At 33.6% G+C, this 14,160-nt stretch overlaps 1 protein-coding gene and 1 non-coding gene across 3 annotated transcripts in view; both read right to left on the reverse strand.

Annotated features, from left to right (window-relative positions):
• The window catches only part of LOC120415996 (uncharacterized), a 71,879-nt gene that overhangs the window by 21,922 nt on the left and 35,797 nt on the right, over positions 1-14,160 (reverse strand). The gene's annotated exons all lie outside the window — the stretch shown is intronic.
• Positions 3,658-3,729, reverse strand: Trnaw-cca (transfer RNA tryptophan (anticodon CCA)). Its single transcript has one exon. It is a non-coding gene; the product is annotated as a tRNA-Trp (tRNA).

A 14,160-nucleotide genomic window follows, 5' to 3' on the forward strand; every position in this document is an offset into this window, starting at 1 on the left:
TTCCATCGTAATTGGTCACATTTTATTTTAAATGGATTCAAAATTTAGACCTCGTACAAGAAAAATCACAACTCATAGTCCCCCGAAGAAGTACTTACAACAATAACCCCAAAAGGCAATGATGATGATGTCTCTTTCCATCACAAAGTGCCACTTCCACATACTGTTGCCGTTTTGGGCCCAACGTTTAATGCAACCCAATTGTATTGTCCGAAAACCATACACCTTTAAATGGCACCACGAGGTTGTAATTGCCCATGTTTCATTATGTTACAACCCGTCTCAACCTGTGAGTGAGTGCATAAATTATGAGCAGTCTTATGTACTCATGGGCTTTTCTAAACATTTTTCCGCCACGCCACTGAATGGCTGCACTTCGAACTTTGAGCTCAAAATGTTTTGATGTGTTTGTTCGTTTAACCCATGGCTTGAAAGTTTTTTTTGTTTTTTTTAAGGCTTAACAATGAATGCATTTTCAGGTTTATTAGAGATAGTTGTGACCGATGTGCTTAAACATTGGTTTGTTTTGTTCTGTGTTTTAAATAACAAGAACTTTTTGGTCATTTTAAAAATGTGAATAAAGAAATAAATTGATATACTATAATTGATTATTTTTCTTTTCCATATCCATATTTTTCTAAATTGCGTAAAAAATTGTTAATTATGATTAAACTTTTTCTGGTGAAGCCCGTTTTTCATCCCGAATGGTTCAGGGTAGGTCCGGTTTTTTAAAAGATTTCAATGGTCACTGAAATGGATTTGAAACCAGATTTTTTCAGATTCCGTTTTAAAACAAATATTAAAATGTGATCTCAACTGAGAACAATGAAAAAAAAAAAACTGAGATCATGGATAATTTGATAGATATATACGATAAAATAATATTCATTGCTGGCTATTACTTGAAAACTGCGTAGCCTAATAAAAGTAAACACAAAATAATCGTATGATGAAATCTAATAAAGTTGCTCTAAAGTAAAATGCAACGCAAAAAACTAAAAATACTGTTTTGAAACTATTATTTGCACAAAATGTAAGAATATCTCATAAAACAATACGTTAAATAAAATTAAGATCCATTTCAGATGCGTTGCGTAAATTCGTTTTTCTATGAACTTTGTTTTTGTTATTTCATGTTATGCCCTCATTTTTTGGTTTGTGTCTTCACTTATTAATAAGAAGAGAGTTATGGGAAATTATAAAAAGAAATTTTATAAAAGTTGATTTCCAAAAAATAATCATTTTACTATTTTTGTTTTTTTTTATGTTTCAGGGGACTAAAACAGGTTTTTTGTGTAAAACTTTGGAATCAGAGTCTCAGCCCGAAACTTCAAACACGAAAAAAGCAACGAACCGAAGATTGGCAATGACGTTTTGGAATTTTGACAGTCTGGAACGCATGAATTACCCCATTATCGGTTTCCCACACGGGTGCAGTGGAAATTGTTGCACAACGCTGAAGTTTGGAATTTTGCAACTTATCTAAATTTATGCCAAATTTCAAAATTATAACATCAATCTACAGCAATTTGAAAACTAGAGGCACGATGATTTGTTGCATAATCTTGCATAGAATTGCGATAAAAGAGATTTGTTTTTGTTTATTATACAAGACTTTAAAATTGGTACATAATGTTTATAGATGTTTTTATAAAAAAAGTAAATTTTTCGGTTAGTCCACATACAATCTAATGTTTGTAAAGAAACGACGCCATATTGCCAAATTCCCAAAATTTCCCTTTTTTGTTTTTTGGACTGCTTGTTGCTAAAATGCACCGTCCCTGTTCGCATAAATGTCCCATATGCATTTTTTAAACTTAAAAAAAGATTTCAAAAACAGATCATTTATTGAATAGGGATGTGTTTAAAATTATGTATGACAAAATGTTTAATTTTTTAACAAAATATATATTTTTTTGCATTCCTCACTTTAATGAGGAAAGGCTATAAAATCACTCGAAAAATGAAGTTCATAATTTGACCTCCTAGACCCACCTTCACGTATAAATATCGACTCAGAATCAAATTCTGAGCAAATGTGTGTGTGAGTTTTTTTTTATGCTCTCGATTATCTCGAGACTGGCTGAACCGATTTTGGCTATTTATGTCTCATTCGATGCGTCTTAGAGTCTCATAAGTCACTATCTATAAATTATGAATTTTAGAAAAGTACTTCAAAAGTTATGCGAACAATTCCGACAAAAGTTTGGAAGATTGTAAGAAAGTCCATCATGCTATACATTTTTAGAAAGGTATTTGAAAGACCTTCTCAAAACGTTGAAGATCTGACAACTTTATCAATAGTTATAACCACTTTAGTTTTATTTATACACTTTTTAGAGGCCGCATCTTAGATATCTTTATGAAAACGTTGTCCGGATCTGCCATGCGACCTATCACTGAATGGGTAATCAAGAGAGTTCAAAGAGTCCAAAGATTGGAAATCTGACAACCATATCAAAAGTTATGAGCACTTAAGTGATTTTAATACTCTTTTTTGAGGCTGTGTATGGTATCCTTTTTATGAATGTGAGGAAGGCACCAACCTCCCAAAGGGGGATTAAGTAACGTTTTTTTAATTAATCGTTTGCACCATTCTGAACTTTAACGCAGATGCCTATTTTAGTCCCCTGAAACCTCACAAAAAAAAATGAAAATAAAAAAAAATGAAAATAATACAAAAAAAACACTGAAAATTTCGAAATCCTAGAAACAAGTTTAACATTTTCATTGAGCAGTTTAACTTTTTTTTTTTTCAAATTACTGTAGAGTATTTTTTTGCTTGTCATTTTATTACCTTGATTCATGACCTAATTTTACAAAAAAGTGTTTAAATGCCAAACTCTCAAATCCCCAAAAAGATAATCGCACCGTGTACACACCCTTGTTGAACATTTATATTCACATTTTACGCTACGTTTAACAGCTCATTAAAGATAGATAAGCCTAAACGGCGTATCTCACGCCAACTTTTTGAATAGCATGATAGTGTGCGCGTGTGCCACCGCGTGTGTAGTATGAATAACTAAAAAATTTCATCGAGTTTTTTTTTCTTCCTCCACTGCTTCTCATGTCGAATTGTACGAAAACAACTGTTTCGCCTCCTCGCACGAGATCGAATGCGATTTCGTTCGGATTGCAATTCATCAATCGTCGAGGCTTTTTTCCTCCCCTCTCTTTCTGGGGAAGCTCACTTTCCGGGGCTGAGCCAATCTCCAAAAGCGCGCCGAAATGGAAGCAGATAAGATAACACATCACACCGGGGGTCAGGTGAATGAGTTTTGAAGTTTTTTTTTGCGCTCGAGATAACCGCTTCCGTGTACAATAAATTTTGCTGCTTCTTTTTTGAGAGGGGGGAAGATGAAGAAAAAGTTGCTGAAATTTGGGTTTGTTCCTCCAAGTGGTCAGTCGAGGCAAAGAAAGCATTTAAATGAGCAGGAAATTAAAGCTCTTAATATAATCATAATTTCTTCATATGAGATGCCGACAAGGTTAACGAAGAGCTGGAAGAGTGCCAAAAATATTTATGCGAGATCCTCAACCTTGCCCTCATCACCAAACATCGAAAACAAAATCTCGTTATAATTCGCTTAGTTCTGCCCACTTGATTGTTTGTGTGAAAAGAGGCCGACGACATAAAAAAGATTTATTTGGGATTGACCCCGACGTGATTTGAACACGCAACCTTCTGATCTGGAGTCAGACGCGCTACCGTTGCGCCACGGAGTCCCACATGGGGGTGAGGTGGTGGGTGCCATTAGGTGGAACTAATTGGTCGAGTTGAGTTTACTTACAAAGAAAAATCATAGCAAGCGTTGATAAAAATAGCGTTTTGAACACGCGAAGCGAAATAAAGGCAGCGGCGGTGATAATTGAATTAAATGTCAGCTGTGGTTGAGTGGTCTTTGGTGGTAGACAGTGAGAAGGTGATCGAATGAGCTTTATGGCTTTCCAAAAACACTCTAGAATATTGACTATGTTGGCAGGGTCATAAGTGACAGCTACGTAGGCTGATTGAAGAAAGCCCATATGCAAAAAAAATACAAATTTGCTACGCAAAGATTCTAAATTCGACTAAATAATATCAAGATTACTCGAAATGATCACTTTCTAGTTAAAAGAAGGTTTGCAATTGAATATTCCAGCCGTTTCTCACCCACGTGATAGCTGGCTGACGTATGGCGTCGCGGTGTTCATCAAGCTTTCATAGCATGCTAAGGAAAATTTGATGCTTTTTGGGGGAAAACCGTTGATTTCGGAGACATCGGATTGTTTGCCGATGCGCCAGGTCTAGGGACAACGAATCCATATGCTCTCTTCGGGAAAAGTGTTCTCCAGATCATTCCCCATAGGCCTGACCATACCAGAAGTTGGCGCGTGATTTTCCCAGACCTGTAGGAGCGTTTGAACAAAAAGTTCCAATTTCCCATAGTAATTCCCATGTAAACTTTAACCCTGATGCGCGCAGCCAGTTTACAACCAAATGAGCTGATATTTGGCATGAAAGTCCCTATGGGCATGCCCTACAAGGGGAACCATACTAAAACTTAATCCGAGAACTTTTTGAAAAACATACCCACCCTAATATTTATACTCATAATTGATAAATATGCAATTAGGTTGATTACAACAAGCAATTATTGTACGTTTAAGAGAAACTTTTGCTTAAATAGACAGTTTTCTTCATTTTCGAAGGTTAAATTAACAGGGGTCCACTTTTGGAAAAGTTAAGATTTTCGTTTTCCAATATTGGACCCCCCTAATTTTTGCTTGAAAATGAGCAGTTCTTCGCTTTATTTTAGTATAGTTAATTTAACTTACATTATTTCGACTTACTGAAGTTTAATAACCAGTCAAAAAATAATTGGATAGTTAATTCAATCATAAAATAGAAATGCGTTTTTGTGAAAATGTCAGTGGCCATGGCTGATTTCAGAAATCGAACTCAAAACGCTTATTTTGGCAAAAAGTACAATTCAATGTCAATCAACATTGTTTTAAATGATGCTGGACATGCCAAAAAAAAAAGATTTGCAGACAAAAACACGCTTGAAATTGGGATTTTATTGATTTTTTCATCAAAAACCCTTCAGAGGGTCCACTATAGGAAAGGGGTTCACTAATGGATAACGTGAAATTTTTCAAACCATACGTCATGTTACTAATTGGCTTACTTTTTCACTGCAGAAGATCTGATTCCATCCCATGAATTCTAATATCTACTATCTATTTTCAAAGATATGTCATATCCCTCCATCTCCACTGCTCAATTTTTCGAATTTGTCTTATTTTTTTACGAACTTTTCCATTTTTTCTCCATTGACCATCGGTAAATATAAAAAAAACTATATTTTCGAAATTTAACCGTTTCAGTTTGGCCTTTTAAATTGGTTAACCGTTGCAATGCGTTGGTTTAAAAACAATTACCAGACACATTTTTAAGGAGCCTCAGAATTGATCTCAAATCATCTTTGATTCTATTTAAAAATATTTTTCTTTGTGCAAGTAACGTTTAATAAGATCCTCAGAATAGTTCTAAATAGTTTCATCTAATGATTTCATTCGATTTACAGTAATGACATAATACAAAAATGACCTATTTTTTACAATTCTGTTTTTAAAAACAACTCACTTGCGTACTCTATCATTCTCATCTTTTCATTGTCAAAAAATAAAAGTGTTTTTAAGCATCCGCTTGAGTGTTAAAATGATCAGCTTTTCGTCATGTGTCTCGAAAAGTATTCCTTTTTAATACTGTTTTGGATTTTGACACTAATTTTAGGGGCCATACATAAACAACGTGGAAACAAAAGGGAAGGGAACGGGGTTGTGTGTTCAAAAAAGTTTAAAATCGATTTTTTAATTAATTTTGAAAAAAATCGCGTTCTTGGCGAACCTGAACTTTTCAAAGACAAACTTGTCAATAAGAAGTTTGTCTTTGAAAAGTGGAAATAATGGGGTGTATCTGTTAAGCATACTTTTAATTAACTTTTGGCTTTCACTTTTTTTTTACTACACTCAATTGTAGTCATTGGAATTTTTGAAAACTTAAAATTTACACTTTCTTAACAAGCGGATTATAGAAGCGTTGGTTAAATCGAACTTGAATCTCGATTATTGAACACTCAATGTTCTGAACAATTTAGAATTTTTAAATGTTTTTTCTGATTTGTTTATATAATTTGACTTTCATATTTATAAGTTTAAAGTTTCCCGGGAGTCTCGACCAAATTTCCCGGGAATCGAGAGGTCCACAAAATTTTCCCGGGAACTTCCGCTCGTCACCCTCTTATTACAAGGGACTATAGCTGGCCCATCGCAAAATATTGACATAACAATTATTTTCTGATCTCGTGCCGTGGCTGACTGGTTATGGTGTTCGCTTTGTAAGCAAATGGTTCTGGGTTCGATTCCCATCTGCCCCCAACGAGAAAGTTAAGAACACATAAATTTGAAATGAGGAATATGAACGAAAAATCAAAGTCACTCGAGGCGGGGTTCGATCCTCCGTCATTTGGATTGGTAAACAAAAATGCTAACCACTAGGCCATGACGACTTGGTGAGCGTGGACTGAGAATAGGGGGATGGCGTCGCTATTTTTAGACCACGTTTTCCACTTTTTCTCATCGAAACCGACTACTTTATCGACTTCATTTTGCTGGGCGAGATAGGACGCCGTCTATTTTTAGACGATGACTCAGCACTTTTCCACTCTTGCGCTTAAAAAAACCAGATGGCAGCACGATGTAACGCCACGTCCCTATTAGGAATACTGTTGCAGAGAGCGAGTTGTGGCGCTATAACCACGGCAAATAGTGTCCAGGGCATTCGTGGAAATACAATGTCCCATCCCAGAGGGTCCCGGAGTACCAAACCTTCTTAGCATGGTGCTCCCAACGAACATAACCAAAAATCTCGGAGCGTATGGAGGTATGTTGTCCCCACGCTTCTTCCTCCCCTGTCGATTCAGAATAGGGACGTGGCGTTACATCGTGCTGCCACCTGGTTTTTTTTAAGTGCAAGAGTGTAAAAGTGCTGAGTCATCGTCTAAAAATAGACGGCGTCCTATCTCGCCCAGCAAAATGAAGTCGATAAAGTAGTCGGTTTCGATGAGAAAAAGTGTAAAACGTGGTCTAAAAATAGCGACGCCATCCCCCTATTGTGTTGTCTCCAGGATCCCTTCGAAAGATTGGCTGCGCTGATTAGATTAGATTAGATTAGAACTTGTTATTAGATTTTTGTGAAGTTGTCAATGTTCTGAACAATTTCAAATTTTTAAATGTTTTTTTCTGATTTGTTTATATAATTTGACTTTCATATTTATAAGTTTAAAGTTTCCCGGGAGTCTCGACCAAATTTCCCGTAATCGAGAGGTCCAAAAATGATCGATCTCCCGGGAAATTTTTCCCGGGAACTTCCGCTCTTCACCCTCTAATTACAAGGGACTATAGTTGGTCCATCGCAAAATATTGACATAACAATTATTTTTTGTATTAAAATAAAAAAAATGTGATCAAGAATGGTTCTCTGACATGTCATTTATCGTTTTATTTTAAAATTAACATGAATTGTGAACAGCATTTTTTAGAGCACTTAACTGCTTTAAATTTGGAAAACAATGCACTATTTTTGTTGTTCTGTGTCTGTTCTTTCTGAAAGCTTGATTGCAAATATACAAATGTTGTGCAGAAACATGGCTGAAACAGCTGTCCCAATTCGGCCCATACGTCCAAATTCACCGCAAATGACGGTAGGGTTTTAGGAACCTATTTAAAAGGAATTTTCCGGAATTGAATAAAAAAATTAGTCGTTGCATTATTTGATTTTACCCAACTTAGTACACCTCGTTGGATAAATGTACGACTCGAGATCAAGGGTGGACCAACTTTACCTTAAACAAATATTTTCAAATATTTTTTTCAAGTGAGCATCTAAGGTCATAATGCTAAAAAATGGCAGTTGATACGCTAGAAAATAACAACTTATGTCTTTTTCTCAATTCCAATTACCACGTCAGTACAATTAATACCAAAAACATTATTTTAGTTTAACCAGTTTATTTTCTCAGCCCAAATTAACATTGAGATCAACACATCACATCGAATCGTTGCTGAAGCAAAAGCAGGATGTCATAATTGTTGCTAAACTCACATCTCATCTAATTCCAAAGCCACGCTACTGCCTCAACCCAGATGCTACCTGACCGAAAATTACCAGCTTCTAAAGGTAATTCACCTTCCACAACACCAGCTCCGTCAAAAGTATTATAGGTCATCGGGTCAAGGTTTGCCCACAATCCCCGTTTATCGGTTGTCTAACTACCGAATGATAGTTCACTTTTCTACAGTCATTTCCCCTGCCCACGACTCTTCTCGATTGAAAAGCTTCTACTTTGATGGCTTTTTTGAGTTCAATTGATCCGTGTACAGTATGGCCCATAAAAAAATGCGACATGTGCATATTTTCACAGAAAATTGGTTCCATTTTTCCATGTATTTAACAAACTGATTTTTTTATGTATCATGGTGTTGGTTTAGTATGTTTTGAAGATATTTTCATGACAGTTTTTTGCAGTTCGCCAAAACTGGGTATTGGCGGGCTACAATAATGGATGTATTTTTGGTACAAAATTTACCTTTATTTCATACCTTTTATCTTAAAAAACGGCATTTTAAAATATCCAACCCTATGTCAAAAGCATCGTTTGAAGTCCCACTCAAATACGCCCAATCAAAAAAGTTTATAAATATGCCATTTGAGTAATCATCTTGAGGGATTCGGTCAAAATAATTTAATAACTAAAAACCTATGTCGATGGCTCTTATGGGTGCCCAAGGGCTCTATACTGTAAAAAGTCATATCAGGGCATCTGTTAGAGTCAATTACCATCGTTTGTGGCATTTTTTTCCTTAAACCACTGCAGGCTCCAAAAACTCCTAAAAATTGAAGCATTTTCAGAATCGGTATATTTCGAAAAAGCTCACTTTTTACAACTCTCAGAAACAGTAGCCGTGAAGGCAGTTTACTTTTTAATCCATACAAAAATTCAGAGGTGGCTCTTCAGAACGATCAACATAGAAAAATCATTTTTCCTTTATATGGCATGGGCTGGAAGCAAATTGGAGAATTTTAAGATTAAATGTGCTGTGACATTTTTTATAGCTAAAAAAAAGGTTATCAATGCATTATTTGTTTGTTTGGAACCTACATAACATGTACACATATTAAATACATCATAAATAGTCAAAACAGACCCGATTTCCACCTAATAACAATGTCGCATTTTTTTATAGGCCATACTGTAGGTGCGATCAATTGTTTTAAGTCTTGACTCCCCTTTGAATTGTTGTTTTTTTTTAAATCGGAGGGCAACAAAATAAATCAATTATGTAGATAGAAATATTCATGGCAAAACTTGTACAGTTGATTGTAAATTATTTAGAATACATTTAAAAACTTGTTTTCGACGCCTTAAATTTTTAAAGTGATTTTTAGAACCATAAATCAGAAAAAAGGTATTTATTTGACTAAAATAAAGTAAATTTCATTTTTGTTAACATTTTTTACAGTTTTGGAATAACATTACAATTTTTATTTTATAATATTCGTTAATTCAGAATTAAAAAAATAAAAATAATGTCTATACTGTTTTACACTAAAAACTTTGTGCAATCATTCCACTCAATCAGATTTCAACAGGTCCATCGATCACACCTTTCACGGAGGTGCTCAAAGCCGAGTTCAAATTGTAGGTTCGATTTGGAGGTCTCCGTCCTTCCTCCTAAAGCTCCAAGCACGGTCATTGCCGTGGCCGGGCCTCCAGCAGCGTCGATTAGCTTCGCCGGACCTCGCAAAGGGGGTGGAGTTGTATAGCTTCCCTATGTAAATACCTCCTCAATGGTCGGCGGGGTCCAACCTCAAACCCGCGAACCGAGAGGCCAACCGATTTGGCGGTCAGTTTCGCGCAATCAAGCAACTGATTTTTGCACTCGCCCGGACTTCACCACCAGCTCATGAATGGATTTATCAGCGCAAACAAAAAAGAGAAATTTTATAATAACCACTCGTCACGTCATAGCTTCTGGGGAGGCCTCGGCGGGACGCAATACGAGCCCACGAAAAAAAAAATAATCTGTTAATAAACTACTTGCTAGCTCATTACTAACTTGGGGGGCTCTCTTTGAGGTTGGACTTTTGATGATGATAGGCGATCTTGAACTTGGCAGACAGGAAGGTTTTCGTTCGGGCTCGGTGGATCGGTCGCTTTCTACTGAGATGGTGTACTGTTGATTATTTTCGAACAAATTTAGTTTAAGGTTTTGGGGGAAACAGGTCTTCCGGAATCGGATGCAGTTTTGATAAGAAAGTGAGCAATTTAAAAAATGTAGTCTTCAACCCAGCGTGGCATAGCAATTTACGCATTGAGGTCTTTATTGAATTAATATGTTTTATGTTGAAAAAATCTCAGGCAATTTTATTGAAATGTGTCTTTAATAAAGGTAAAACTTTCAGCTGTCTTTCATTGAGTTTGAATCAGAGAACCGAATTATCTCGGACTTCCCTCAATCGCTACAAACTGTGCCAACAAGAATTTATCCCAACAAACATCCAATCAACACCATCTGATGAAAGTGTAAATGATTTAATGGAATACTTTTCCTCCATTCTCCTTCTGTTCTGTTCTCCGTAACCTACTCCACATCGGAGCTGTAGAATTTTAATTTTTCGTAAATGAAATAACACCCACTTTTCAGAATCACCAATTAGGGGCACCGTTCGGTTTTGGCACGTGCCAGCAGCAGCCGCAGCCACAGTCTGATCGATTCGCTAAATGCTTTCCTGTGGTCCATCCATCCGGATATGCAATAATTGCAGTCTGGTCAAAACGAGACCGCGACTCAGCGAGTGTTTGTAATTATATCGAGGTGTAATTGTGCTTCCTACCTTAACTCCACCGAGTTGGTCGGTTTGGACGGTGAAGATGGTACATCTTTGATTCCCGTCGTGATGAGGGACATGATACCCACCACTTGAGGGGGCAGCTGGCCGTAGCCCGTGGAGGTCGACGTTTACAAAACGATCGAAGCGAAAATTATTTTATTTTTAGGCTCTCTTCTCTCATACATAACATTTATTGGTGGCAAAAACGAAAACCAACGGAAAACGGATCGAACCGAATCGGACATGAAATTCACCTATTGTTTATTACATGATGATGGGCTATTACAGGTGGAGTTTGGCTGCAAACGCAGTTTGTCGTTACCGATCCGGATTGGCCCCGAATAAATTGAAATTGGCGGTCGGACGTTTTCCGCTCGAATAGGGTCTGCCACAGCTGGTTGGCATCGATGGCACGTACACAGTTGAAAAAATCTTATTGGAATTCACAACTAACATATTTTAAACAATTTTTGAACTGTGTTTAAGCGGAACTTCACTCGGAGTTCACTCAGTCGTTAGGGGTGAGCAGTTTTTTGTTGCTGTTTCCTCAAATTGGTTTATCGTTTGATTACCGTGGGGGTTCAATCGGAACGGGTAGGTTCATTTTGTGGAAAAAAGGTGCAGGTGGTTATGTTCTACATGACCAATATGACAAAGAACTTTGTACAAAACTCTAAAAAGTAAATCCATTTTTATTTATATTTTTAAATTCTTCGCCAATTTATTTAATCTTTAATAATTAATTCTAATTTAATATATTCAATAATTGGCACCTCTGTGGGAACAAATAGCCAAAAAACGAAAATATTGCAAAAACAAGCATGTTTCGGAAAACTCGGGAGAACCTTCCCTCAGGGCAATGGCCACTCCGGGTGTGGCCAATCCTGTCAAATGGCCATTTTCATTACCAGCAGGGGCGCCGACTCTGGGGGGCACGGTACTTTTTGCCCCCCTTAAAATTGGGCAGGGGGGGCAGACCATACATTGTGCCCCCCCAGAAATTTTAGAAAAAAAATATTCTTATTTTAAATATTACAAAAAAAAAATCACAGAAATAATTGAAAATAATATTTGAAACTGAATTGGAATTGGATAGAATTCTTGTAAGCGAATCTGTAAAATAGCTCAAAAAAAAATTTTTTTTAAATCGACAACGTTTCATCTATACTACTGCGCTCTCTTATGCTAACTAGGTAGGAAAACCAGCAAGCTTAGTATACAAGAGCAAACTTACGCAAACTTTGTCAAAACAATCATCAAGTTTTCAGACGCAACATTCTGCGATTTGCCATTGTAGATCAGGATTTAGCGAAAATGAACTGAAACACTTTTCAAAATGGTCATTTGATGACAGCTTTACATTTAAAAAAATGCTGATAAATTCGATATTTTTTTGAGTAATTTTAGGTATTTTTTTTTTCTTGATATCTTTTTAAAAAATTGCAAATTTTTGGTCGTATCAAGTTGTCATAATGCTTTTTTGATTTTATTAAAAACCGTTTGTGTATCTTTTTGGTTATTCTTAAATTCTTAAATTCTTAAATTCTTAAATTCTTAAATTCTTAAATTCTTAAATTCTTAAATTCTTAAATTCTTAAATTCTTAAATTCTTAAATTCTTAAATTCTTAAATTCTTAAATTCTTAAATTCTTAAATTCTTAAATTCTTAAATTCTTAAATTCTTAAATTCTTAAATTCTTAAATTCTTAAATTCTTAAATTCTTAAATTCTTAAATTCTTAAATTCTTAAATTCTTAAATTCTTAAATTCTTAAATTCTTAAATTCTTAAATTCTTAAATTCTTAAATTCTTAAATTCTTAAATTCTTAAATTCTTAAATTCTTAAATTCTTAAATTCTTAAATTCTTAAATTCTTAAATTCTTAAATTCTTAAATTCTTAAATTCTTAAATTCTTAAATTCTTAAATTCTTAAATTCTTAAATTCTTAAATTCTTAAATTCTTAAATTCTTAAATTCTTAAATTCTTAAATTCTTAAATTCTTAAATTCTTAAATTCTTAAATTCTTAAATTCTTAAATTCTTAAATTCTTAAATTTTGAAATTCTTAAATTCTTAAATTCTTAAATTCTTAAATTCTTAAATTCTTAAATTCTTAAATTCTTAAATTCTTAAATTCTTAAATTCTTAAATTCTTAAATTCTTAAATTCTTAAATTCTTAAATTCTTAAATTCTTAAATTCTTAAATTCTTAAATTCTTAAATTCTTAAATTCTTAAATTCTTAAATTCTTAAATTCTTAAATTCTTAAATTCTTAAATTCTTAAATTCTTAAATTCTTAAATTCTTAAATTCTTAAATTCTTAAATTCTTAAATTCTTAAATTCTTAAATTCTTAAATTCTTAAATTCTTAAATTCTTAAATTCTTAAATTCTTAAATTCTTAAATTCTTAAATTCTTAAATTCTTAAATTCTTAAATTCTTAAATTCTTAAATTCTTAAATTCTTAAATTCTTAAATTCTTAAATTCTTAAATTCTTAAATTCTTAAATTCTTAAATTCTTAAATTCTTAAATTCTTAAATTCTTAAATTCTTAAATTCTTAAATTCTTAAATTCTTAAATTCTTAAATTCTTAAATTCTTAAATTGTTAAATTCTTAAATTCTTAAATTCTTAAATTCTTAAATTCTTAAATTCTTAAATTCTTAAATTCTTAAATTCTTAAATTCTTAAATTCTTAAATTCTTAAATTCTTAAATTCTTAAATTCTTAAATTCTTAAATTCTTAAATTCTTAAATTCTTAAATTCTTAAATTCTTAAATTCTTAAATTCTTAAATTCTTAAATTCTTAAATTCTTAAATTCTTAAATTCTTAAATTCTTAAATTCTTAAATTCTTAAATTCTTAAATTCTTAAATTCTTAAATTCTTAAATTCTTAAATTCTGAACAAATAAATTGATGTTAAATTTTCGATTTTTTTAAACATTGTTTTTTTTTGTAATTTCCAAATTTCTGATTTTTTAAATTTCTGAATTTCAACTTTTGATTTCTTAACATTTTTAAGCCATGAGTTTTTTTAACCCTAGGGTTTTTTAAACTTTTTTTAAATTTTGGAATATTTATTTTTTTCTGTTATTTTTTTCTAAATTGCAGATTTGAAAAAAATGTTGTTTTTTAATGTGTATTTTCCAATTTCTAAAGTTCTAAATTTTTGCTTTTTACTTTTGTTTTCATTTTTAGAATATTTGTGTTGTT

The sequence above is a fragment of the Culex pipiens genome, chromosome 2, assembly GCF_016801865.2.
Source record: "Culex pipiens pallens isolate TS chromosome 2, TS_CPP_V2, whole genome shotgun sequence".
Classification (NCBI taxonomy): domain Eukaryota; kingdom Metazoa; phylum Arthropoda; class Insecta; order Diptera; family Culicidae; genus Culex; species Culex pipiens.